General features: G+C 34.2%; 2 protein-coding genes and 1 long non-coding RNA gene across 8 annotated transcripts in view; 2 read left to right on the top strand and 1 right to left on the bottom strand.

The window, feature by feature from the left end:
• Nucleotides 1-25,172, top strand: part of LOC101889617 (complexin) — a 636,740-nt gene that overhangs the window by 49,639 nt on the left and 561,929 nt on the right. For 4 of the 6 annotated variants that reach the window (XM_059126579.1, XM_059126578.1, XM_059126573.1 and 1 more), the window contains exon 1: nucleotides 11,283-11,730. The exons of the other annotated variants lie outside the window; for them this stretch is intronic. The gene's annotated coding sequence lies outside the window, so the exon portion shown is untranslated. Of the gene's footprint in view, nucleotides 1-11,282; nucleotides 11,731-25,172 lie in introns of those variants that run through there. 6 annotated transcript variants of the gene reach the window in all.
• The window catches only part of LOC101901327 (odorant receptor 82a), a 330,365-nt gene that overhangs the window by 146,951 nt on the left and 158,242 nt on the right, over nucleotides 1-25,172 (top strand). The gene's annotated exons all lie outside the window — the stretch shown is intronic.
• LOC109612629 (uncharacterized) overlaps nucleotides 21,724-25,172 on the bottom strand; it is a 27,810-nt gene continuing 24,361 nt past the window's right edge. Inside the window, exons 3-4 of the long non-coding RNA XR_002194618.2 lie at nucleotides 21,945-22,037; nucleotides 21,724-21,879 (exon numbers count right to left, since the gene is read on the bottom strand). This is a non-coding gene — a long non-coding RNA (uncharacterized LOC109612629). The remainder of the gene's footprint in view (nucleotides 21,880-21,944; nucleotides 22,038-25,172) is intronic.

Below are 25,172 nucleotides of genomic sequence, written 5' to 3'. Positions count from 1 at the left end.
TGCACAAGAAACCTAAGATCGGACAAAGATATATAGGGGAGTTATCCAAATCTGAATCGATCTTAATAAAATTTGAATCATGTATTGCTGATGTATAGATTACGAATGTGAGGGTCTTAAACACCAAATCGGATGATATATGGGATATATATATGGGAGCTATAGCTATATCTGAACCGATTTTCACCATATTTAAAGTACTTATTTCTATACTAAATTCGGCCGGAAGGGCCAAAATTCACACCATTTGGACTGATATTAGCCATTTGGTGCATAATAAATCTAAAATCGGATGAAGGTATATATGGGAGCTGTATCAAAATCTGAACCGAACTCGAAAAAATTGATCTATGAATTGCTTGGCTGTATCTGATATCTAGTGCTTAATATTAATATAATGCATATAACGAATGAAATGGAGTTAAAACCAAAATCTGATGAAACATATATATGGGAGCTATAGCTAAATCTGAACCGATATTCACCAAATTTGAAGCACATGCTTGTAGGCTGAATTCAGTCGGATGTAGCAACATGTGGACTGATATTAGCCATTTCTTGCACAAGAAACCTAAATTCCGATGAAGATATATATGGGAGCTATATCTAAATTTTGACCGATTTTCACCAATTTCAATAGGGTTCATCCTTGAGCCAAACAAATGTTATTTAAAAATTTTCATCTCAATCGAATAATAAATGAGACCTGCATTTTGTTTACAAAAATACATGGACAGACGGACGGACGGACAGACAGACGGACGGACATGCATAAATCGACTCAAAATGTGATCCTATGCTGATCACCAAGAGAAACTATGGTATTATAAATATAATACCTTACACCACTATGTGGTCTAATGTATAAAAACGCTGTAAATAGTACGATACAACGCAGTTTTCCTTTCGCACTGGGAAAGACTTTCCCATACGCTTTTTATACCCCTCATTATTGGTATTAGAGATGGGCAACAAAGGTCTATATATTCTTAAAATCTTATCTGTACAGATTGAGTATTTGCATTAGCCCCTAAGGTTTCTGAGACAAATATCAATCAAATGCGCTTTAACTTGACATTTCATCCTCTTTTGGTATTTTTACTGCTTACAATATATGTTCGACACAGATCGACTAGTAAGAATAGCTCCCACATAAGGGTATTTCAAATCCAAACAAATTATTTGGCTGCAATTTTAAGATTTTAACATATGGCAGGGACTTTAAGAATACTGTTTTAAGCATAATTGTTTAATATTATGTACTTTCGAGATCCACATTTTGATATATCTCCTATATGATGGCGTCATCTAATATACTCTATTATGAAAATGTTTGTACACTTTTAGCAGAATTGTGTACCAACGCTGGATATCGGAATTACAAACTTCGGTTTTGAAGGCGGTGAAATCTCCACTTGTTAGTACCCTCTGATCTATTTAGTTCCCATTTTTTGTTATATCACAACTTCAGAGACGTGGTGATGGAACGCATGGTTAACAGACAACATTTTGGAAAAATAATGTTACTTCGTATCAAATTTTCGGCTCTGTACTCTGTACTTCAAAATATTGTAATTACGTCATGGCGGAGAGTTCAACAAATTCCTTTCAATCGAATTTAACACCTTGCTTGGCATGGAACAAATTTGTTTGTAAGACTATAAAACTGTGCCATATAAATTATCACTACTGTGTCACAATTCCCACGAACATAACAATAATAAACAACAAAAAATAGTATATGGAGAAAACTTGCTAGTGTTATGTTTGTTATCACGAGATATTTATTCGTTTTCCTGTGTGCTCACATCCAGGATGGCAATAATTATTTAATGATTTAAAGAGTTGCAGCAATTGTAAATTATAAAAACTAATCAATATTTTTTGCATATTTTTCTTTTGTGACTTGTACTTTACACACGTTACCACTCACGTGATGCTTGCCAGCCAACAAGCCAAACAAGCACATTTTTGCCTATTATAGCGCATGCTCTGGCCAAACAATGGACGACTGTGAATCTGTGCTATATTCCATGGCAGAGATGGTTGGTTGGTTGGTGCTCGAAATTCACTGCAAGTTTGTCGCCGATGGAGGCTAGCTTTCGTTTTAATTATTCTAACAGAGTGTCAACATTCAATGCATCTAAATGGAGGTTGGGTGTTTAAGGCTCTTCAATCATTTTATAAATTGCGTTGACTACTGACGTTGCTGTTTTAGAGAACGTTAAGAGTTCTTTTAGAGGATTATATTATGACATCTTCATAAATGACGTTAGCTAGATTAAGTTTATGAAATTGGATGTGTCAATGAAAAAAAAAAAAAAATCAATTTATTTTGTTTGAAACTGTAATTATGTAAATGTGTGTAACCAAAATTTTTGGTGGACGTTGCAGGAAGTAGTGTTTGAAAGTGACTTGAATTTTTGGTTATTTAATTTTCTAATTAAAAATATTGGTATTCATTTAAATTCTGTTACATTTGAAATCTGGAATAACAGATCTCTGCAGATATATTATTTTTGGTATGAAAGCATTGAAGTCTTATTGCTCTATATTTCTCTATGAAAATAAATTATTTTTATTTTCCTATAATCCAACAGTTATTAGTAGCTGGAAAATGTCTTCCGGGGGTAGTTACGATTCTAAGGCAAATTTGGCACTTTTCATACTGATCGAATTGTTCCCACTTTTTGATTTTTTTAAGTATATTTCCTAGTTGGTAAAATCGAGCCTTTTTTAAAAAATATTGGAATGGAACACACTGACTGGAATTTTATTATCAGAAATGAGCCATTTGATATTTTTTTTTTTTCCTTAAAACCAAATATGCCCTATACTACGGATACGATCTCCGAATGGTACAGGTACGATCTCCGTCCATTAGTTCATGTACACCACACCACATAGTGGTAAGGGTATTATGTCTTTGGGCATTTATTTGTAACATGGAGAAGGAAGTGAGATAGATCCATAGTTAATATTGAGGATCTTCATAGAATCACATTCTGAGTCGATTTATGTCCGACTGAAATCGGTTCAAATTTCGCCAAATTTTGTCGAGATCGGTTCAGATTAGATAGATTAGCTAGCATGCATATTTTTATCCAATTCATGAGCATTGTGGCATATACTCTCAAACTCAGAGTATTAGCAAATATGTTGAATTTGGTTAAAATCGGTTCGAATGCAGTAATAGCTCCCATATATATGTTTCATCCGAGTTCAGATCGAAGTACCCCAAAACTGGAATATACATACCCCATAAATGATACAGCCTGGAAATAGATGTGCATAGTCCTTACTACACTATGTGTTCAGGTCGCAATTATTTTCCTTTCATAACGAAATTTAGCACGGGGTAGGATTAGGATCAAATGGAAATGGATAATATTCACAATATATTTAGGGTTGGAAATTGAGCATAAACGTAAAAATTGTCTAGATTTTACATTTGCAGTACAGTCATCAACTAAGGACATGGAATTTTTTATGAGGATATAGTTTAGTACAGGGTTGCCCATATTCGACGGACCCATGTTTTTTTTTTTTTAAATCAAAGAAAAAAATAAAAATTTGGCGTTTGGCAATGTTAATCATTTAATTTGTTCCAAGTAGATTTGTTTACATCAAGTTTTGAATATGATATCTCTCAAATGGCCGCCTCTGGCGTTGATGACGTATTGTGCCCTTTTTGCTGCATTTTCCATTGTTTTTGCCAACATTTCGGCCGGAATAGCGGCTATTTCTTCACGAATGTTGTCCTTGAGCTCTTCTACGGTCCTTGGCTTGTTAACGTAAACCGTTGACTTCAAATATCCCCACAAGAAGAAGTCAGGCGGCGTCAAATCGGGCGTACGCGGTGCCCAGTCCAAATCACCACTTTTCGACATCAAACGGCCCGGAAACAAATTCTTCAGAAAATCGATTGTTATGCGACTTGTGTGCGGTGGAGCGCCGTCTTGTTGAAACCAGAACTGCCTCATACGCTTTCGACGAATAATTGGCATCACAAAATTGGTCATCATGTCGCGATAACGCTCCTGATTGATGGTAACAGCATGGCCATTTTCATTTTGGAAGAAAAACGGCCCAATGACCGTTTTCACACTAACGCCCCACCAAACTGTAACTTTTTCGTCATGAAGAGGCACTTCTTGAATCTCCTGAGGATTTTCAGTGGTGTAAAAACGGCAATTTTGCTTATTTACGGTCCCATTCAATGTGAAATGGGCTTCATCGGACATGATAATTTTGTTCCAAAATTGCTCGTCATCTTCGGCCATTTCGATGACTCTTTGGGCCCATTCCAATCGACGAGGCTTGTCCGCAGGCAACATTCATTGCGTCAATTGAATAATCCGTTGCAAAGTGGACCGAACCATGCCCAACTGCTGAGAACGGCGTTTTTGGGATGTTCTTGGGGACCTCTAAACACTGGTTCGTACGGCAGCGATATTCTCGGCCGATCGCCTTGGTCGACTTTTATATGGCCTCTTCGGATTAGAAAGAGCCTTACCAGTCGAAAATTTTTCGTATAAACGCTTAATGGTGTTCTTAGAAGGCGCACTTCTCACATTTTTTAATGTTTTTAAAACACGTTGAGTTTTCACAATTGACTTCTTCTGTTGAATATAAATTTCAACTATTTCAGAGCGTGTATTGGTTCATGGTAAAAATCTGCTTGGACTGACGCTTCAAACGCGGTATGTCATTAAGCGATGTGACATCTCTGTCAAAAGTTATGGCGTTGCCAGATGGGTCCGTCGAATATGGGCAACCCTGTATAGCGCAGAAACCTAGCAGGTTGGATAATCATCGGATAATATTTGCCTAGTAAAATGGACCACAATTTGTGTGAAAAATTCCAAAACTATCGAAATCACAAATATATGAAAGGCGCGCCTCTGACCTTGATATTGATGAAAATTTCGTTAACAAATGTATAGCCAATATTGGAGATACAGCGAGCAGTAGAGGAATCCAAATTTTCACAAATTGTTTTGAATATCTATTAATACGACATGGGACGTAAATAATTGGCAAATGTTACGAAGATTTGAATGACATCGAGTTTTCGAAAAATAGAATCGAGATAAAACTGTTGCAGGACTGTGTGACGTTATTGGAAAATATTCGTTCTAGATCTATGATTGTTCGAAAAGAGAAGGATTAAGGCTCACCAAAGGGTTTCAGATCTGCAGAAACTTTACCGTAAATAGTCGGCCACGTTTTAGCTTTTGCTTACTCGCTTTGTATCAAATAAAAAAATTATATGTGTAACCCTTTTTTCTTCTATTGCAGACTGGTATCAAAAGTATTGTGTTATTTTTTAAGGTGCCAGTAGGAGAGTCACAATTTTTGAAGTTGTTGTTAGAAGTGTCGCAATCCAGTAAACTTTGCCAACCAATGGTGTAGGGCATACAAATATATGGATTTCTTGAACATGTCTTCTTGTTACTATCAAAATAACATTTTCTTTACTCTCTAACACCTTTTGAGTGACATTTTTGTGAAAATTTTGAATGACAAAATACTTCTTTTGTGCCACCTTTTCTACGGTTCAAGGAAAGGTACGAACAAATCAGGCCCAAATGCACCAAACAATTAATGTGACAATGTATGGTGACAAATGACAAATTCATCACGCCTTTTCGCGAATACTCAACCTGTGGCAACATTTCTTAAGATGAATGGGAAGTTTTTATTTCTTAGACAATGATTTGCAATTTGTGTCAATATCTAATTATGACATGTTTCCAACGTTCTTGGTGTATCCCAATGGTTTGCAAAGGAAAAAGTCTAAGCAAGTCTGGTGTGATGAAATATAACGAAAACTGACTTTACCGATATTCAACAGTGAAAATCATATAATTTAATAATTTTAGATTAAAGTTGTTATGGGTGCTTTACTCACAATTTCAAATAAAATTTTTTGCAAAATCTTGGTCCACGTCTTCATATAACCCGCATATAACGGCACCTTCTTTTATGCGGTATTTTGATGATATTAGCGACGTTATTCACCGGAATTGTTTGAAGTTTGCTGATATTAGCGACATTTTTTACCGGAATTGTTTCAAATTACGTACATAAAGTTCGTAACGGGTTAGCCCATGCCTATACAGGTAAAGGGTTTCGTATAGCCTCTATATTGGTATTTTGTGTTGACAATGGGTACTATATTCACATATAGAAAAGTATTTATATGGACCCATATTTTCACAAAGTCCTCAGTTAATTTTTACTTGCTTTGATCTTAAAACGAAGAATATTACGTCTAAGTTTAATTATGTCGAGAAACTGACTTAAACAATATATAAAGTATAATAACAATTATTGAAAATTACAGTTATTTTTTTATTTAAAAAAAGTAAATTAAAACCGCTTGACTCCTAGGGGCTTTAAATGAACACCCGTCCATATTTTAAGAATTGTTTTCTTAAAATTTACCAGAATCCTGGATATCTTAATACCTGAATCCTATAGCATCCTCAAAAAATTTCTTGGGATGTTTTAAAAAAGTTTGTTATTTTCCGCTAACCAAATTTACATGGGAGGCTCACAAAAACCAAAACAAATCATGGTAAGTTTGGAAGGAAGGTTTTGCATTAATTAGGAGTCAAAATGACTAGGATAATTATACCCTACAACACTTTGTGTTGGGGTGGGATGGATAAAGTCGGGTGATGTTAACATATAGCTCTATGGGCAATCGTGGGTCTACGGAGCTAAATATTTGTATCGAGGGTTTCTATCTATAGATAAGTCAATATACCAAAACAAAATCTATTAAAAATATGGCAATAGCCATAAAATAACATTGATAACTTTTTGAATATATATATATATATATATATATATATATATATATATATATATATATATATATATATATATATATATATATATATATATATATATATATATATATATATATATGCACTAGCTGAACCCGGTGCGCTTCGCTACCCCTTTTGATTTTATATGCATTCAAAATTTTATTTACCAATATATGTTGGTGAAAAAAAAAATTAAAAATTAAAAAAAAAAATTATTGCACTACTTTAATGCGTAAATAACCAAAATGACATACATACACGAAGGGTTTGTCCTTTGGATTTATTTATTTCATAGCAAATACCAAGCGTGCAGGAAAGTGCAATTTTTTTAAGTAGAGTGGTTTTTCTATCGCAATTAGTGAATTCGAGATAGCAACATACTTCGCCGTAATAAGCGTATTTCAAATAAATTGTTGTGTTGTTTTTTAGTGTTAGCCTAAGGCGTTGTGGGTCAATGGTTCTTATTAAAATCATATCCCAATCTGATCCGATTTAAATATAATTTTAAAAAATTACTTTTACACAAAACTCCGCCACACCTTTCATAATTCATTGAAATTGGTGCGTCAAATATGTGAAATCGGCCGAGAATATATATATGGGAGCTATATCCAAATCTTAACTAATTTCTAATTAATATGTATGAAATCGGTCGAAATATATATGTTAGCTATATCCAAACCTCAACTGATTTCAATATAATTTGGCAATTTTTGCTGGTGCCAGATTTTGTCTCTCTCACTCTGGGTGCATCAAATATGTGAAATCGGCTAAGTATATATTTGGGAGCTATAATCACACCTGAGCGTATTTGAATATAATTTGTCAAATTTATTTTTGTACCAAATTTAGTCACTCATGCCGAATTTCGTTGGAATCGGAAATACGTATCGTGTTTTGTGCATCAAATATGTGAAATCGGCGGAAAATATATGTGGGAGCTATATCCAAATCTGAACCGATTTTAATATAATTTGACTAATTTATTTTCTAATCAAAATCCCGTTACATATTCCAAATTTCTTTGGAATCGAACATACATATCGTGTATGGTGCATAAAATACATGAAATCGGTCGAAAATATATATGAGAGCTATATCCAAATCTGAACCGATTTTAATATAATTTGACAAATGTATATTTGTTTTAATTTCCGCTACACATTCCAAATTTCATTGGAATTAGAGATACATAGCGTGTTTGGTGCATCAAATACATGAAATCGGTCGAAAATATATATGGGAGCTATATCCAAATCTGAACCGATTTCAATTTAATTTGACAAAATTCATTTTGGCTCCCAATTCCGTTACTTATTTTAAATTTCATTACAATTGGAAATACATGTCGTGTTTGGTCCACCAAATACATGAAATCGGCCGAAAATGTATATGGGAGCTATATCCAAATCTGAACCGATTTCAATATAATTTGGGAAATCAATTTATTAGGTAAAATCTATTACACGTTTTAAATTTCATTGAAATTGGGGATACATAGCGTGTTTGGTGCATCAAAAGCTTGAAATCGGCCGAAAATATATATGGGAGCTATATTCAAATCTGAACCGATTTCAATATAATTTGACAAATTTATTTTCGGATTAAATCCCGTCACACATTCCAAATTTCATTGGAATCGAACATTCATATTGTGTTTGAGGCATCAAATGAACGAAATGGGTCGAAAATATATATGGGAGCTATATCCAAATCTGAACCGATTACAATATAATTTGGCAAACTTATTTTTGTTCCAAATTCCGTTACGTATTCCAAATTTGGAGACTGTATCTTCAACCAATCAATAGATATGTGCATATAAAATCTAAATTTTTGGGAGGTACCTCCGATTCTGATGCTATATCTCCAGTTCCAAGTGGAAATTCAAAAATGTATAAAGCCTATGTTACTTTCAGGCGATGTTGCAGTATATATGGAAATTTTCAGGAAAATATATTCAGCGGTTTTCAAGTCCATAAATTACAAACAAACAAACAAACAAACATACAAACATTTTCCCCTTTTATAGATATAGATTACAATTTTACACATTACAAATTACAGCTCATTCAAATGTAAATGTTCAAAATATTGCATGGGGCTTTTATAGAGTTGATATACAGGGTGAGATAAAAAACTGCAACAAACGCCATAATTTTTACATGCTCAGCCATTTCGCCTATGCCTGAAAAATTTGATCAGGTTTTAACATTTTTAAACATCGATCTGTAAATGAACATGTATTGACATTTTTGCCATTGGTATTTGTTTCTATTCAGTCGAGTCATTTTCCATACAAACAAATTTAAAAAATTCCACAAACTATTTTAAAATATTTAAAAGCAGCTGACTGTAAAATGTGGCCAGGATCTTAAATCACCAGTTACCACTATTTGCAATAGATAATAAGATATGAAAGGATCTTTGACCTTGATTTATCAGATTTCAACTTAAATGTATTGGGTACCTTAAAAAATTTTTGAGACATTATTGTTTATGGGCTGTACCAACACATGGACCTATAACACATTTTACTTAGCAAAAGCTCTACTGACTTAAATATATATTGGAGTATTAGCTTATTAAACTATTTAATACGAATACAGACAAATTTTAAAACATCAAACTGCAACTGAGAATATGATAATGTGACCAGGATCATCTGAGCATCTTAAATCAGTCAATGCCGGTCCAACAAGTGGACTGTGAAATTTTCAACGGGTAGGAAATATAGGATCTGCGAGTTTGACTTATCAAATTACAGCTTAAATGGTTGTTAAATGCATTTGGTGCCTTAAAAATCTAAATGGGAAGCTACCACTTGGCAATTGAAAAAGCGGACCTCTGAGGACCCTTAATACCGATTAACTTTTGATTCGGTTGAAAACATCAGAATATTAAGAATCTTAACATTCCGTTCCCGTCATATCCAAACTTGAACCGACATGGTTTATTTCCAATATCTTTCATTCTAGAAATAATTCAAACTTGCCAAATTTAAATGCTTTATATTAAATAATGTGACCACTAGACTTAAAATTTGTTGCGGATTAAGATATTATATGCTATACGTTGTATCCGAAAAATATTTCGAGTTGTAACCCGTTTGATTGGTTTTTATTGGGTGAGGGTATTAAATAGATTTATCGAACAATAGTTTTTTCCTACCCATTCGGTTGAAAAACAAGTTGTTGAAGGAAATTTATTTCAATTTCACATCCTATAACCTTTTTTAAACTAACTAAAAACTAAAAATCATCAGTTTTTCACACCTCTAAATGTTAAAAGAATTCAAATCAACCTTTCCACACAAAATCGTCACAAATTTAAGACCCTATCTACGTCACAAATTTTAACATGCAAGCAAAGTAAACAAATCCGTTGTGTTGACAAAACCTTAAATATTCAATGTTTATATTCGAATGTGAACTTCACCTAAATTCTCCATTGAGAACACTCACATTTGACACGGAATTCCCCTACGATGTGGATTAAACGAGTACACTCATCTCGTTTCACACTCAGAGCGAGAACCTACACTTTTCGTTTCGGCTCAAAAACCGATTGAGTAAAATTGTACAACAAAAGACCATAAAACTGTTGTATACACAAATGGGCACTTTGCCAAGTAGGAGCTGAGAATATATCGTTCTCTTTCACACGCACATGTAAGCTTTGTTGGGTTGTCGGGAATTTGGCTCCTACCGACAGAATGTTCGTTCGTACCGCGTAAAACTTATCGAAACGAATAAAACAAAAGCAATGACGAGTGGGAGGGGGCAGCAGCAAGCCTTATATGAACTGAACCCCAAAAAGTATGGCAAAGGAAAACAACACGAACTGGCCCCTAAATGTAGGCATCACTCGTTTCAAAAAGAAAGAAAAAAACAATTTTCGTTGATTGAGATGTTGCCTTTGCCGCTGTTCAATGCTGACGACGACGACGATGATGATGATGAATTTTTGAGTGTTTCCGTTACCCTCTTTTATTTGCCTGCTGGCACTGTGACCCAAAGAGAATTTCATTCTTACTAAAGTCGTGGTGGTAAGAGCGAATGTTGCTCCCGCTACCGATGTAGTTGATTGTTGTTGCTGCTGTTTTTGCCGTCGATGGCAGCAAAACATCACATCACATGGTATGCATTTTCAACCGATTCTTGCTTGCTGTTGGGGTAATACATTCGGAGAATATTTGTAAACTATGTGAAAACGATGAAAGCCGATGTTTCATTTTACATACTTATTTCTTTGTTAGTGGGTTTTGTTGGTGTTGTTGTTTTTGCTGCCGTTTTGACCAAATTCTGTTTTCTATACAATAACAAAAAACACAGGGCATCTGAAGCGATAGTAGGATGTTGTAGTTGTTGTTGCTGTTGTTGCACACTGGCACACTGTTTTTGAACTAAAAAGTCCGCTATATATGCTTTATTCGAAAACCCAAAGCAGTAGTGTGCCACAGAAGAGTGCAAACGTAGCACCGAGCCACAGAGTCAGTGCAAACTGTCGATATTCTTCTTCTTATTCTATACAGACATTGTCTATGTATTAAAAGTAAAAATATCTCGTCGCCCAAAAGAAACGCAAAACAAAAAGTCAAACCAACAAAAAAAGAAAAGAAAATGAAATGAACAGAACAGAAAAGTTGAAAACATCGGAAAAGAAAATCTAACTTGAAGAAAAAATAAACAAACTAAAACAGGAACAAAAATCAAAGTAAAAACGGAGGCAATACTCCATCTCTGTTCTGTGTGTTCCCTGTGTTTATGGAGCTATAAAAATCCATGTGAAAGAACCAACCCAATAAAAAAATACGAAAAAATCTAAACAAACACAAGAAAAGACAAAACTTCTAATGACTCGTTAAGACGACTTGTCAAAACCTTATAAAGTGAGTGTTTACAGATGTTCAGTATTTTACATATCTACATACGTACATGTGTGCAGATTTTCGTACCTATCTCGTAAAATAAAGTTAAATGACAACAAATAGCGTAAACAACAGAATGTGAGCGACTTCGAAATGTTATGAAGTTATTGTAAGATAGTTCTGCGGGTGTTTTTTGATTTGAATGTTAACAAAAGTTGTATATTGAAATCGGATATAGCATAGATTCTTTTTTCAAGTATATGCCATGTTGTTAAAATTGATTATAAGATTTTATTCTAATTCAATGATTGTAAGGGATATTAAAATTATAATTATCGCGAAGTCCTTGAAGAAAAATATTTTTGTTTTTAAATGGGAATACTTATTTGCAATGTCGTATTGAAGATAAATTCGTATCTTTGGTAAATTAGAATTTAAATCCGAATTAATTTGTACACCCTTTAACTCATTGTAATACAGGGCATTCTGTATTTGTGCATTTTTTTGTAATAGCCAAAACTTTTAGAGATTTTCATAAAAACACATGCTGAGTCAATTTAAGCATATGTATCCGAATAAGCATATCTAGTGAAGCCTTGAGTCAAATAAATGAAATTAATACGACATATATATTAATTTCATTGGTTTGACTCAAGGCTTCGTCCTGTTGAAGTTAGTGGTAATTTGTTCAGATTTGGATATAGCTTCGGCATATATTTTGGCCCGATATAAGGTTTATTGCGCACCATATGAGTTGTATTTGAAAAAATAGTTGTAGGCATATACTACCGAATTCAGCCTAGAGGGACGCATATCAAATTTGACGAATATGGGTATGATATAGTTGATACAGCTTGAACTCTACCAAAGTTGTAATATGCCCAATATAAGTTGTAACATACCTTTGCCAAGTTTTGTCGGCATTAACATTTCAGTGTAACCCACGAAGCCATAATTTTACAGTTGAAGCAAAAAAACATTATAAACTGAAAACTGATTTATAAAATAGAGTGAATTTTTGGTATTATATTTTCAGACATATAACAACTGTATTTTTTCAGAAAATCATATTTTTCATTTTATTTCTGAAGTAGTGAGGCATACGTTTTTGCGTATTATTTGCATTTAAAGAAGCTAGTGTAAATAAACAATTATGAGTTTACGACTGACTTATTGACCCATGCAAATAATCAGTCTTAATGCGAGTCTAACATAAAAAGGGCGAGAAGTTAAAGCATAATTTTGGCATGGAGCTCGAAAATCCCCATGAATCCCTTGTCTGGAAAACAGTTATTCGGGACTAAAGATAAATATTTTAAGTTTATTGAAATTTTCCTAAAAATGGTTATTTATGTGAAAATGAAGTGGATCTTAAAGAATGGTCACTTCGACCTCTTCCAAATTTTACCATTCCCATGATATCGCGTTTTAAGAGTCATTTTCTTTGGACATTTCTGGTGGCGATATATGCTCGTCCTAATTCGATTTTCAATCAAGCCAACTGATTAGAATGATTATAATTGGTGTGATTTATTTTACATAAATTCAGCATAAAGATGGATTGGTTACGGGAAGCTAAATGCATATTGGTGAAGGGTATTATCGAGTCGACCCTGTACGAATTCACACCTTTCCTAACTATATCACAGATAAAGGATTTAATATTTTTGTCATTGAGAATATTTTTGTAACAGTAAAAGGAGACCTACCTAGAATCACTTTCTGAGTCTGTTTATGCACAGCAATCCCTGCATTTTTATACCCTACAACACTATGTGTTGGGGTATTATAAGTTTGATTGGGCCAAAAATTATGTAACACCTCGAAATATTGGTTTCCCACATAGGAAAGTATATATGGATCTTCCTAGCTCGCCGAGCTGAGTCGATCTAGCTATGTATGTCCGTCCGTCCGTCTGTCCATGTTAATTTGTAATCACTCTACAGGTCGCAATTATGGCCCAATCTTCACGAAATTAAGAATAGAGGTGGGGATAGTGACAGAATAGAACCCTATTTCTTTTGGAGATGATCGCATAATATCTAGGGGTTGAAATGGACCAAAAACTGAAAAATTTCCTGATTTTGCAGCTGCTCTACAGGTCGCAATTATGGACCAATCGAAGCTGAAGTTGGTATGGTTCTAGAGCTTAGGGCTGGGCAGAAGCCTTCCAATTTTGATGGTCATCGGGTAATATTTAGTGGGTGAAATAGGCCATAACATTTGTGTTAAATAAAAGTCAAATTTCCATTAAACCGCGAATATTTTTAATCCCGGCAAAATCGTAAAAAGACGAACAGGTCAATTCTGACCGTTACGTAGATACTGATAGTAAATATATCGGATATATATAGGGGAATATATACAATACATATATACATGGAAGGAGATGTTAGCTAAAATGCTTATACCTCAAGAATGGCTGGACCGATTTTGACAAATTTTGTCAATTCAGAATGCCCTCTTGGCGTAAAAGAATAAAATCTAAAAAATCGCATAAAAAGATGTCAATAATGATGTTAATATGGATTTTGTAGTATTTTGTGACATTTTTTTCATTTTTTCATATTTTTTATCGCATGCGATTTTTTTCATTTTGACTTATAAAATTGAAGAATACTTTTTATAATATTTTTTCATTTTACAACACAAGTTGGGGTTATTATATATAGATTGCAATTATCCTCACGAAAAAAGGTAGGGATAGGATCAGAAGGGTTAGGCCTATTGTTTTCAAAGATGTCCGCAATATATTTAGGGGTTGGACCACTACTTTTGTGTGAAAAAATACCATACAAATATCGTAGACAAGCAAATCATGTAGATGAGTCTAAATATGGAGATACAGAGGGGCCCCTTGCTTTTGGAGATGATCGCAAAATAGTTAGGGGTTCAAATGAACCAACTACATAAAAAAATCCTGATGACACAATTGAAGCCAATCGACATGCCTGAGAAGAATATTAAGGACATCGAAGAAGTCTAGTATTTTGGTTGACCATTAGATTAAATTTATCCGTGACATAATTTCAAAGGCGAAATCTTCCAAAATGGATTTAGACAGAAGGAGGCTTTTAACATATTGTAGTGTTGTAGGGTAGCATTCCAATCGACGAGGCTTGTCCGCAGGCAACATTCTATGCGTCAATTGAATTTTGTACGGAAACAAATGCAAATTAATGCGAATAATCCGTTGTAAAGTGGGATGTTCTTGGGGACCTCTCAACACTGGCTCTTACGGCAGCGATATTCTCAGCCGATCGCCTTGGTCGACTTTTATATGGCCTCTTCGGATTAGAAAGAGCCTTACCAGTCGATTTTTCGTATAAACGCTTAATGGTGTTCTTAGAAGGCGCACTTCTTCTGTTGAATGTAAATTTCAACTATTTCGCGTGGCGTGTACTGGTTCATGGTAGAAATCTGCTTGGACTGACGCTTCAAACGCGGTATGTCATTAAGCGATGTGACATCTCTGTCAAAAGTTATGGCGTTGCCAGATGGGTTCGTCGAATATGGACAACTCTGTATACCAAAACGGGGACCTATAAATAAAACGTTTCGCTAGAAATACATTATGATCTAAAAAGACTAATTCTTTGACAAATCCGTGAAAAAAGGCAAAAACCATCAAGCCAGAAATAGAGACACAAAATTTTACAAAATGTAGAATTTGAATATAGAATCAAATTGAAAAAAAAAAAAAAAATCATGCGATGCAGAAAAAATCACAGAAAATAAAAAATATATCACAAAATTAATCATATTTTTGATGGCGTATTTTTTAACATTTTTTTCGATCTTGTCCATTTCTACCAGCAGCTCATTCCGAATTGGGGCGAATTCTCGCAGTCAGTTCAGCCGTTTCGAAGTTATAAGAGTGTAGCAGTATGCGATAAAATAAAAAAATATCGCGCTTTTAAGGGAATTTTCCATGTTTTCCGCGCAAAAAAAAATTAATGTTTCCATTCGAAAGGCAATTTCTTACAAAATTCCATACCAAAACAAACATTTTCAATTTTGCGATTTTGTTCTAAATTTTTCGTAAAAACAAACAATCGAAAGAAAATTTCAGTCAGATCGGCCCAGCCGATGGCAATCGCTTCAGATTTATATATATATATATATATATATATTTTTTTTTTTTTTCATCCGATTTATTAAATTTCTCCTCCGCAGTAATATGCACTCCGTAACAACGATATTCGCGGAAATATATCAAATATAGCTCTCTTTAAATTACACAATGTTTTCCGATCACATTCACACATGATGACGATATGTTTCCAGTATACTGGCTTCAAGGGATATACATCATTTGATAACCCCAAAATGTGCTTCATCGTAATGATGATTTAAGGATCTAGGTCTTTTTTGACGATATTCATTTCAGGATCTTCAGGACCAATATCCTTCTGTCTGTACACACGAGAAATTTTTTAGTATCTAATTGATCTTATAGGATAATAAATGATCATCCTATTTTGTACAAACTTTGCAAATACTAAAATTTTTACCAGTTCTAGGTCTGGTGCGAAAGATCAGATTTTCCTCGGTGCAGGCGACCTTGGTGTCTATTTAATATGGTCCTACAAGTATAAGGGATATACATCATTTGATAACCCCAAAATGTCAAGCAAAAATTAAAAAAAAAAACTTATTTCCATTTAAAAATAATCTGACCAAAAAACCTGTAATAAATAATTAGAATTGGTCGAAAATCAAAAGTATGTCATATACGTATGAGAGGCTATCTATGATCACTCCCAACCATATCTCCATGCTAATTTTCGTGAGGATTGTACTTTAATTGCAACTTTTAACATAATTACAAATTAACATGGGCAGATCGACTCAGCTCGACGAGATAGGAAGATCGATATGTTTCGTCGTGCATCAAGGACCAATATTTCGAGGTGTTACAAACTTTTTGACCCAATCAAACTGATAGTGTATAAGGGTATAAAAACGAGCAATTTCATATGAATACATTCCATAATTTTAACAACAACGCACTGCGTATTATTTTCTCCTCCATTCTTCGTGGCCATGAATTTTTAAATGTGAACATTTACTTTATTTCCTCCCACACTTCTGCCATAGTGAGCTTAACGAAGGATTTACCAAATTCTATTAAATAAATAATCACACAGCTAATTAATCTCCATCCACATTCCAAATGATTTTTAATTTTTTTTTTTATTTTATGTTTTTTTTTCCTTTTTATTATCCGACCAATAAGAATGGCGCGTAATATCCTTATCGACCATTTGTTATTTATGCATCATCAACAACGACGGCGACGATGAAGACTGACAAGACTGGTGGCAGCAACGGCCGGCGTTCGAGAAAACGACACTGTCCTTAAATGCTTAATGATGCTACAAGGCAAAACAAGCAGATTGCCACCCTTGTCATTTACATAAGATTTTTCATGTGATTTAAAGTTTACGTCCTGCATTCATGATAAATTGTTATAAAATAGCACCCAAATGTTGGCAAGTGTGTCATATATATATATTTAATATTTTATATTCAGTTTGTAAAAAAAAACTAAATATATATTAATTTTAAAGTAGGCTGGCTATAATCATTTTTTGCAATCACATTTCATTTGCACACGATTGTTGGTGTCAGTCATGCTTGTTTGGAAACTGGGCAATGTTTTTTTTGGCTCTTTTTATGCTTCCACTTCATACAATGAAAAAATGCAGTTTTTTGCTTTTCTTGTTTATGACAGGCAAAAAATTATATTTTGTATTTATGTTTTAAACGTTCTTCGAAATGGCTAATAATTTAAATTTCTCCATTTCATGTGAAAAGGAAGTTATATGAAAGCTGTGCTGCATCATTCATCAAACATTTTTTACGAAATCAATATCATGGATATGGTAACTTCCACTCTTGGTGTGAATAATTCACCTTAAAAGTGCTGGTAATGCTCAAATGGTTTATTCACCGTTCGTTTCATTGCGTCTGGTTTTTGGAATGTATTAAAGATTTCTTTACGATGTACGGCGGTGGGTACGACCTTTTATAAAGGAGACTCAATTAAATGGCTGCAGACATTTTAGTATATATCATTTGATATGACCATAACGTGCCTCATCGAAATAACGCATTTAGACCCTAGGTCTCTGGACCAAATCCATTTCAGGATGCTAGGAGTTGATCAAGGGTTGTCCGTCTGTCTGTTTGGCTGGCTGGCTGGTGCGCACGATAACTCTCGATGGGAGTATCCGATTTGGTCCAAACTTGGTACATCGTAATATTTTTGTCAGACTTCGATCGAGTTCGGAGATGGGCAATATTGGTTCACTGGTACCTATCCCACAAAAAGTCGAAATTTCCAACAAAAATATTTTACTGCACAGAAAGAGAAATGATAATTCGATTTTGCTGCAACTTTGCATATCCGAATATTTGCGTCAGTTTTAGGTCAGGTGCGAAAATGGACAATATAGCTTCGCTCCATCAAGTACCTCCACCACAAAGGATAAAAATTTTGAATAATTACAACTCTTGTAAAATGTGACGTAAGAGTCCGATTGTCTTTAAATTTCACACATCCCAATAATTTCATTAACCCTAGATGTGGTGTTATGATGTAATACATCGGTCCAGTCCTTCCAGTACCTCCAAATGTCGAAATTTTCAAAAAAATTGCAAAATCTGCAAATACCAACATTTTTACTAGTTCTAGGTCTGGTGCGAAAAATAAGATTTTCCTCGGTTCAGGCGAACTTAGTGTCTAATTTATGTATAAATATTTAAGATATTTGTACTAGGAAGGTACGACAAGTACGTCTATGTACGAGAATTATATATAAAAGTCCATGGATTTTAATACATTTATCTGTGATAAAATGTACGAAAAGTGTATAAATGTATTTTAATTTTTATACCCTCAGCCATATGGCTACAGAGGGTATATATCATTTGATACGGCCAAAACGTGCCTAGTCGAAATAACGGTTTTAGACCCTAGGTCTCTTTGGACCAAATCCGTTTCAGGACATTTCGAGTCGATCTAGCGATGTCCGTCCGTCCGTCCGTCCGTCTGTCTGTCTGTCTGTCTGTCTGGCTGGCTGGTGCGCACGATAACTCTCGAAGGGAGTATCCAATTTGGTCCAAACTTGGTACATCGTAATATTTTTGTTAAACTTAGATCGAGTTCGGAGATAGGCAATATCGGTCCACTCCTTCTGGTACCTCCCCCACAAAAGTTCGAAATTGTCAAAAATTTAATTTTTGCACAGAAAGAGAAATTATAGTCCGATTTTGCTCCAACTTTACAAATCTTAATATTTGTGTCAGTGTGAGGTCGGGTGTAAAAATGGAAAATATCGGCCCACTCCATCAAGTACCTCCCCCACAAATAGTAAAAATTTTGAATAATTACAACTCGCATAAAATGTGATGTAAGTGTCCGATTGTCTTAAAATTTTACACATCTCAATATTTATATTAACCCAAGGTCTGGTGTTAAGATGGAATATATCGGTCCACTCCTTCTGGTACCTCCCCCACAAAAGGTCGAAATTTAAAAAAAAAAAATATTTTTTTTTTTTGCACAGAAAGAGAAAGAATAATTCGATTATTCTGCTACTTTGCAAATCCTAATATTTGCATCATTGCTAGGTCTGGTGCGAAAATGGAGAATATCGGTCTACTCCTTCTGGTACCTCCCCCACAAAAGGTCGAAATTTGCAAAAAATATATTTTTTGCACAAAAAGAGAAAGGATAATCCGATTTTGCTCTCACTTTGCAAATCCTAATATTTGCATCAGTTCTACGTTAGGTGTAAAAATGGACAATATCGGTTCACTCCTTCAAGTACCTCCCCCACAAATGGTCAAAATTTTGAATAATTACAACTCTCATAAAATGTGATGTATGAGTCCGATTGTCTTCGAATGGCGCACATCCCAATATTTATATTAACCCAAGCTCTGGTGTTAAGATGAAGTATATTGGTCCACATCTTATGGTACCTCCCCCACAAATGGTCGAAAATTTGAGATATATATTTTCTGCACAGAAAGGAAGCAATAATCTAATTTTGAAAAACATAACGCTCAAAGAAAGCGAAATAAGGATTAACTCCTTTCAAATTTCACACATACAAATTATTTTTGCTAACACAAGATCTGTTTTGAAGATGATCCTATATATCTGCGAACAACTTCTGGTACCTCACCCACAAAGAGACACATTTTTCAATATTTTTATCTGTCATAAATTGCGAAACAACTCAGTGATTCTTTACAATTCCTATATCCATCTGCTATAATAATATTTATATCATATTTATGTATGTCCGATACGAAATTGACAATATTGACCCATTCTTTAAAAACCCACTCCATAGAGGGTGAAGAGGGCTGAGGGTATACATCTTTCGGCAAAGCCGACCGATACTTTTTTACTTGTTTTTTTTTTTCAATCGTATGAAACACGTGCGATTTGCTAAAATTCTTAATTTGTATAAATATTAAACAAATATATATGTTAAACAATGGGGTGCAGCGGCAAAGTCTCCGTAGATTCGCACCAAACAGAAACAAAAAGTAAAAAAGAGGCAAATTTGGAATTGTAGTCTAGATGTTCCAAAAAAATTAAACTTTAAAATATATTTGAAATATGGTGCAGGAATAGAGCTGGAACTCGGAATATTTATAAAGCGATCACTGGTAGTGGTATATTGGGTAAATTTCCAAATGGTATTAAATCATGAATTTTTTCAGTTTTTGGTCTATTTCAACCCCTAAATATTATGCGATCATCTCCAAAAGAAATAGGGTTCTATTCTGGCCCTAGCCCCATCTCCACTCTAAATTTCGTGAAGATCGGACCATAATTGCGACCTGTAGAGTGATTACAAATTAACATGGACAGACGGACGGATGGACATACATAGCTAGATCGACTCAGCTCGGCGAGATAGGAAGATCCATATATACTTTCCTATATTTGTATACCCTCCACCTTGGAAAGTAAGGTATATTAACTTTGTCATTTTGTTTGTAACATCCCTAAATATTCATAGTAGACCCCATAAAATATATATATTCATAATCAGCATAATTTTTAGCCCAATCAAACTAATAATACCCCCAACACATAGTGTTGTAGGGTATAAAAAAACAAACTCATGCAAAATAAAATTTTCTACAAATAAGTCTTGTTCGGATAACATTTTCTATAATTATAATAAATATTTGTATACCCTCCACCTTGGAAAGTAAGGTATATAAACTTTGTCATTTTGTTTGTAACATCCCTAAATATTCATCGTAGACCCCATAAAAAATATATATATATATATATATATATATATATATATATATATATATATATATATATATATATATATATATATATATATATATATATATATATATATTCATAATCAGCATAAAGCATGGAATCACGATAAAGCCCACATTATTTGACCTATAGCGTCAAAATTTAGCAGAACAAATTGTATTGTGCTTGGGGTGGTTGGTATCGAAAATATATCGGTCCGCGTTTTGGTATAGTCCCCATATAACGGTACGTCCCGATATTCGGTATTTTGATGATTTTAGCCACATTTTTCAACGGAATTGTCTGATAATCCACACAAGGAGTTCCTTGTAGGTACTTTATACCTTGGAAGATAATTATCTATATAGGTCCATGATATCGTATAGCCCCCATATAACGATACCCTCCGATATTCGGTATTTTGATGATTTTAGCCACATTTTCAACGGAATTGTCTGAAAATCCACACAAGGAGTACATTGTGGGTAATTTATACCTCGGAAGAGAATTATCTACATAGGTCCACGATACCGTATATCCCCCCATAAAGCACCTTCCGATATTAGATATTTTAAAGATTTTAACAGAATTTTTAATGGATTTTATTTTTTGAAAATTTTCTAATTCGTTCCAAATGGTTTTTACAATCGGAATATATACAACTTATAAAGAACATTCTTCAAACCCAATAGCAGTGCATTTTATACGCCCTCGTTTTAACTTCAAACATTCCCTGCTGAATGATATTTTCTACGTAATATAATAACCAAAATAAAAAAGCAAAAGCGACACACATTATTTCACCTCGTATGTATCATGTGATTCCAAAGGTGTCATATCCGTTTTGTCTTACATTACATTTCCTGGAACAAAGTTTTGTTATGATGTCGAATGTTAGAGCATAGTGATTTTGTTTTCTGCCACTTACAAGTGAAATACAGCAACCACTTAAACATGAAATTATCTCAGGTTATTCGATATTTGGTTGTCTTGGCGTCGGCAATATCGATATGGAGGGTAGCTAGAAGAAAAGGAAAACAAATAGACAAATTCACCTTTGCCACCGACTGCAAGATTCATTGACTTGGTTCGCTACTTGTTATCTCAGCTTTTTGCAATTCACTTTTTTCAAATACGCCAGAGGAATAGAATAACAGCCACGTTTCAAAATGACATTTATCTATGCTATACGTGCCGTTGCTTTCCTTTGATTTCATTTTTTAGTCTCGTTTGAAAATGAATAAAATTTTTAGTAGGGCATACGAAACTTGGAAATGTGCCAGAAAAATATTTTAAGAGAAACACAAAAAAATGTATATACTTAGAGAGAATGTAACAAAGTTGGATATTTGTTGTAATTTTGTGTGCTTGAAAAACAATTAAAGTCTGATTCGAGAGGAATTTATTTAAATTCGATTTTAAATAAATTCGAAGAGGAAATACACATTTTTTATACTCGACGACATTATGCGTTGGGAGTATTATAAGTTTGATTGGGCCAACAATTATGTAACATCTCGAAACATTGGTTTCCCACATAGGAAAGTATATATGGATCTTCCTATCTCGCTGAGTCGATCTAGCTATGTATGTCCGTCCTTCCGTCTGTCCATGTTAATTGGTAATCACTCTACAGGTCGCAATTATGGCCCGATCTTCACGAAATTTAGAGTGGGGGTGGGGCTAGAGCCAGAATACAAGCCTCATAATATTTAGGGTTTTAAATGGACCAAAAACTGAAAAATTTGCTGATTTTGCAGTTGCTCCACAGTTTGCAATTATGGACCAATCGAAGCGGAAGTTAGCATGGGGCTAAAGCTTAGGGCTGGGCAGAAGCCTTCCAATTTTGATGGTCATCGGGTAATAATTAGTGGGTGAAATAGACCATAACATTTGTATTAAATAAAAGTCAGTTTTCCATTAAACCGCGAATATTTTTAATCCAATCGAAATCACAAATAGACGAACAGGTCAATTCTGACCGTTACGTAGATGCCGATAGTAAATGTATCGATTATATATAGCGAAATATATGCAATGTGTATATACAAAGGAAGGGGATGTTAGTTAGAATGCTTATATCTCAAGAATGGCTTGACCGATTTTGACAAATTTTGTCAATTCAGAATGACCTCTTGACATAAAATTTATAATATTTTGTAATATTTTTCCATCTTACAACACAGGTTGGGGATATTATATTAGTATCGCAAATATAGCTCGATCCTCACGAAATTTTTCACAAGCGTAGGGTTGGGCTCAGAAGGGATAGGCCTATTGTTTTTAAGGATGTCCGCAATATATTAGGGGTTGAAATGGACCAACAACTAAAAATTTTCCTGACCGTTATAAAGGTGGCAAATAGAAACCAAAGGGCAGGAAATCTCGCATAAAGTTAGAGTTTAGGAAAGCGGGTAGAATGGACCACTAATTTTGTGTGAAAAATACCAGCATTACTTTCAGGCGATATCCGAAATGCACAAAAGGCGAACTTCTGGCTTTTTTATGCTGGTTTCGTTAACGAATATAGCCAAATATTGTAGACAAGAAAATCATATAGATGAGCCTATATGCGGGCCTCTTGCTTTTCGGAATTTTCGCAAATTAATTAGAGGTTCAAATGAACCAAAAATAGAAAAAAAAAATCCTGATCACACAATTGAAACCAATCGACACGCCTGAGAAGAGAGTTAAAGACAGGAATTCTAGCATTTTGAATGACCATTGGATTAAATTTAGCTATAAAATGGACCACAACAACTAGCATCACGACGGAGTGCGTAAATATAGGGCGAATGTCCCTAGTCAAAATGCTAAGGGTAATATCTGGGCAGTGCTCAGCTGTAGCTATGAGACTGAGGAAATAAGAATTAAATATAAATCGTATTCATATATCAAATTTAGAATTTACAGAATTATCTTTAGCAACATTCTGCGAATCTGCTATTGGAATTTTTCCGTGCACAATATTTTAAATTTGACTTAAAAGAAATAGTTCAATAGCCATTATTTAGAAAAAGATCCTTTTTCAGCACTCCTACAAAGTATGAACAGACTTTATGTTACAATCGAAGCTACAAATTTAATATACCCTCCATCGTATGGCTGACACTCAAGACTGTATGGCATATAGGTACATAAAGACAAGCAAGACAAATGAACATTTTCTTTACACCATTCTATAATAGAAAATACAAAATGTTTACACTTTTTGTTTACGCATTATGTTTGTTATATTGTCTCGTTGTCTGCAAGAAGACAATGACTAGAATGGAAAATATCTTTAGGCTGTCCTATAAACATAGAGACGTGAATGATGAAAGCAAATTGTACTCGGCTTTAAGCAATTTTACAAAAAAAAAAAAAAAAAAAAAAGAATAACAAATACACGAAAGGCAATTTTGGAAAGTGTCCCACAGATATATTTGTTTTGTCGAAATAAATTTAATAATACGGTAATATTCAAAGGCCACGAAACGTATTTATTTATGCTTTTTGACTTTCAAAGCTTTTTCATAACAAGATTCTAATAAAAGAAACTATACTTTTTTCCAACTGTTTTATAAAAAAACATCTTGTTTCTTCATATCAAGCACACATTGTCAGGTTCGGCCAAGAAGTATTCAGACAATTTTGGTGAATACGGGCTCAAATTTAGGTACGAGTGTAGCTCCCATACATAATTTGTTCGGATTTCAATTTGATTGTGCGTCACATGTGTAATATTCGTCCAAATCAAATGGATTTCAGCACATCCGATCTAATTCCGCTTAGAAGAAAGAATTTAAAACATAGCTCCCATACATATCGTTCATCTGATTTTCTAATTTTGTCCCTCCTAGGCGTAAAAAAACTACATAACAACGTTATTCAGAACAAGTAAACCAGTAAGGAAAGCTCAAAAGTCGGGCGGGGCCGCCTATATGATACCCTACACCACTATGCATATTTAGTAGAGCTCTCGTAAAAAGGTTTATACAGGGCATTTCAGAGCTCTATGAGATATTTGGCACAAAATCAAAATCTATCTAATTCTATCGTGCATTTTACGAACTATAGCTATCTCTGAACCGGGTTTCTCCAAATTTGACGTATTAGCTTCTAGACTGAATTCGGTCTTATGTACAAAAATTCAGGTGATTTGGGCTGATATTGA

Source organism: Musca domestica, unplaced genomic scaffold (assembly GCF_030504385.1).
Source record: "Musca domestica strain aabys unplaced genomic scaffold, Musca_domestica.polishedcontigs.V.1.1 4, whole genome shotgun sequence".
In the NCBI taxonomy this organism is placed as follows: Eukaryota; Metazoa; Arthropoda; class Insecta; order Diptera; family Muscidae; genus Musca; species Musca domestica.
Note: the sequence above shows the minus strand (reverse complement) of the source record. Positions and strands in the feature narration are given on the sequence as shown.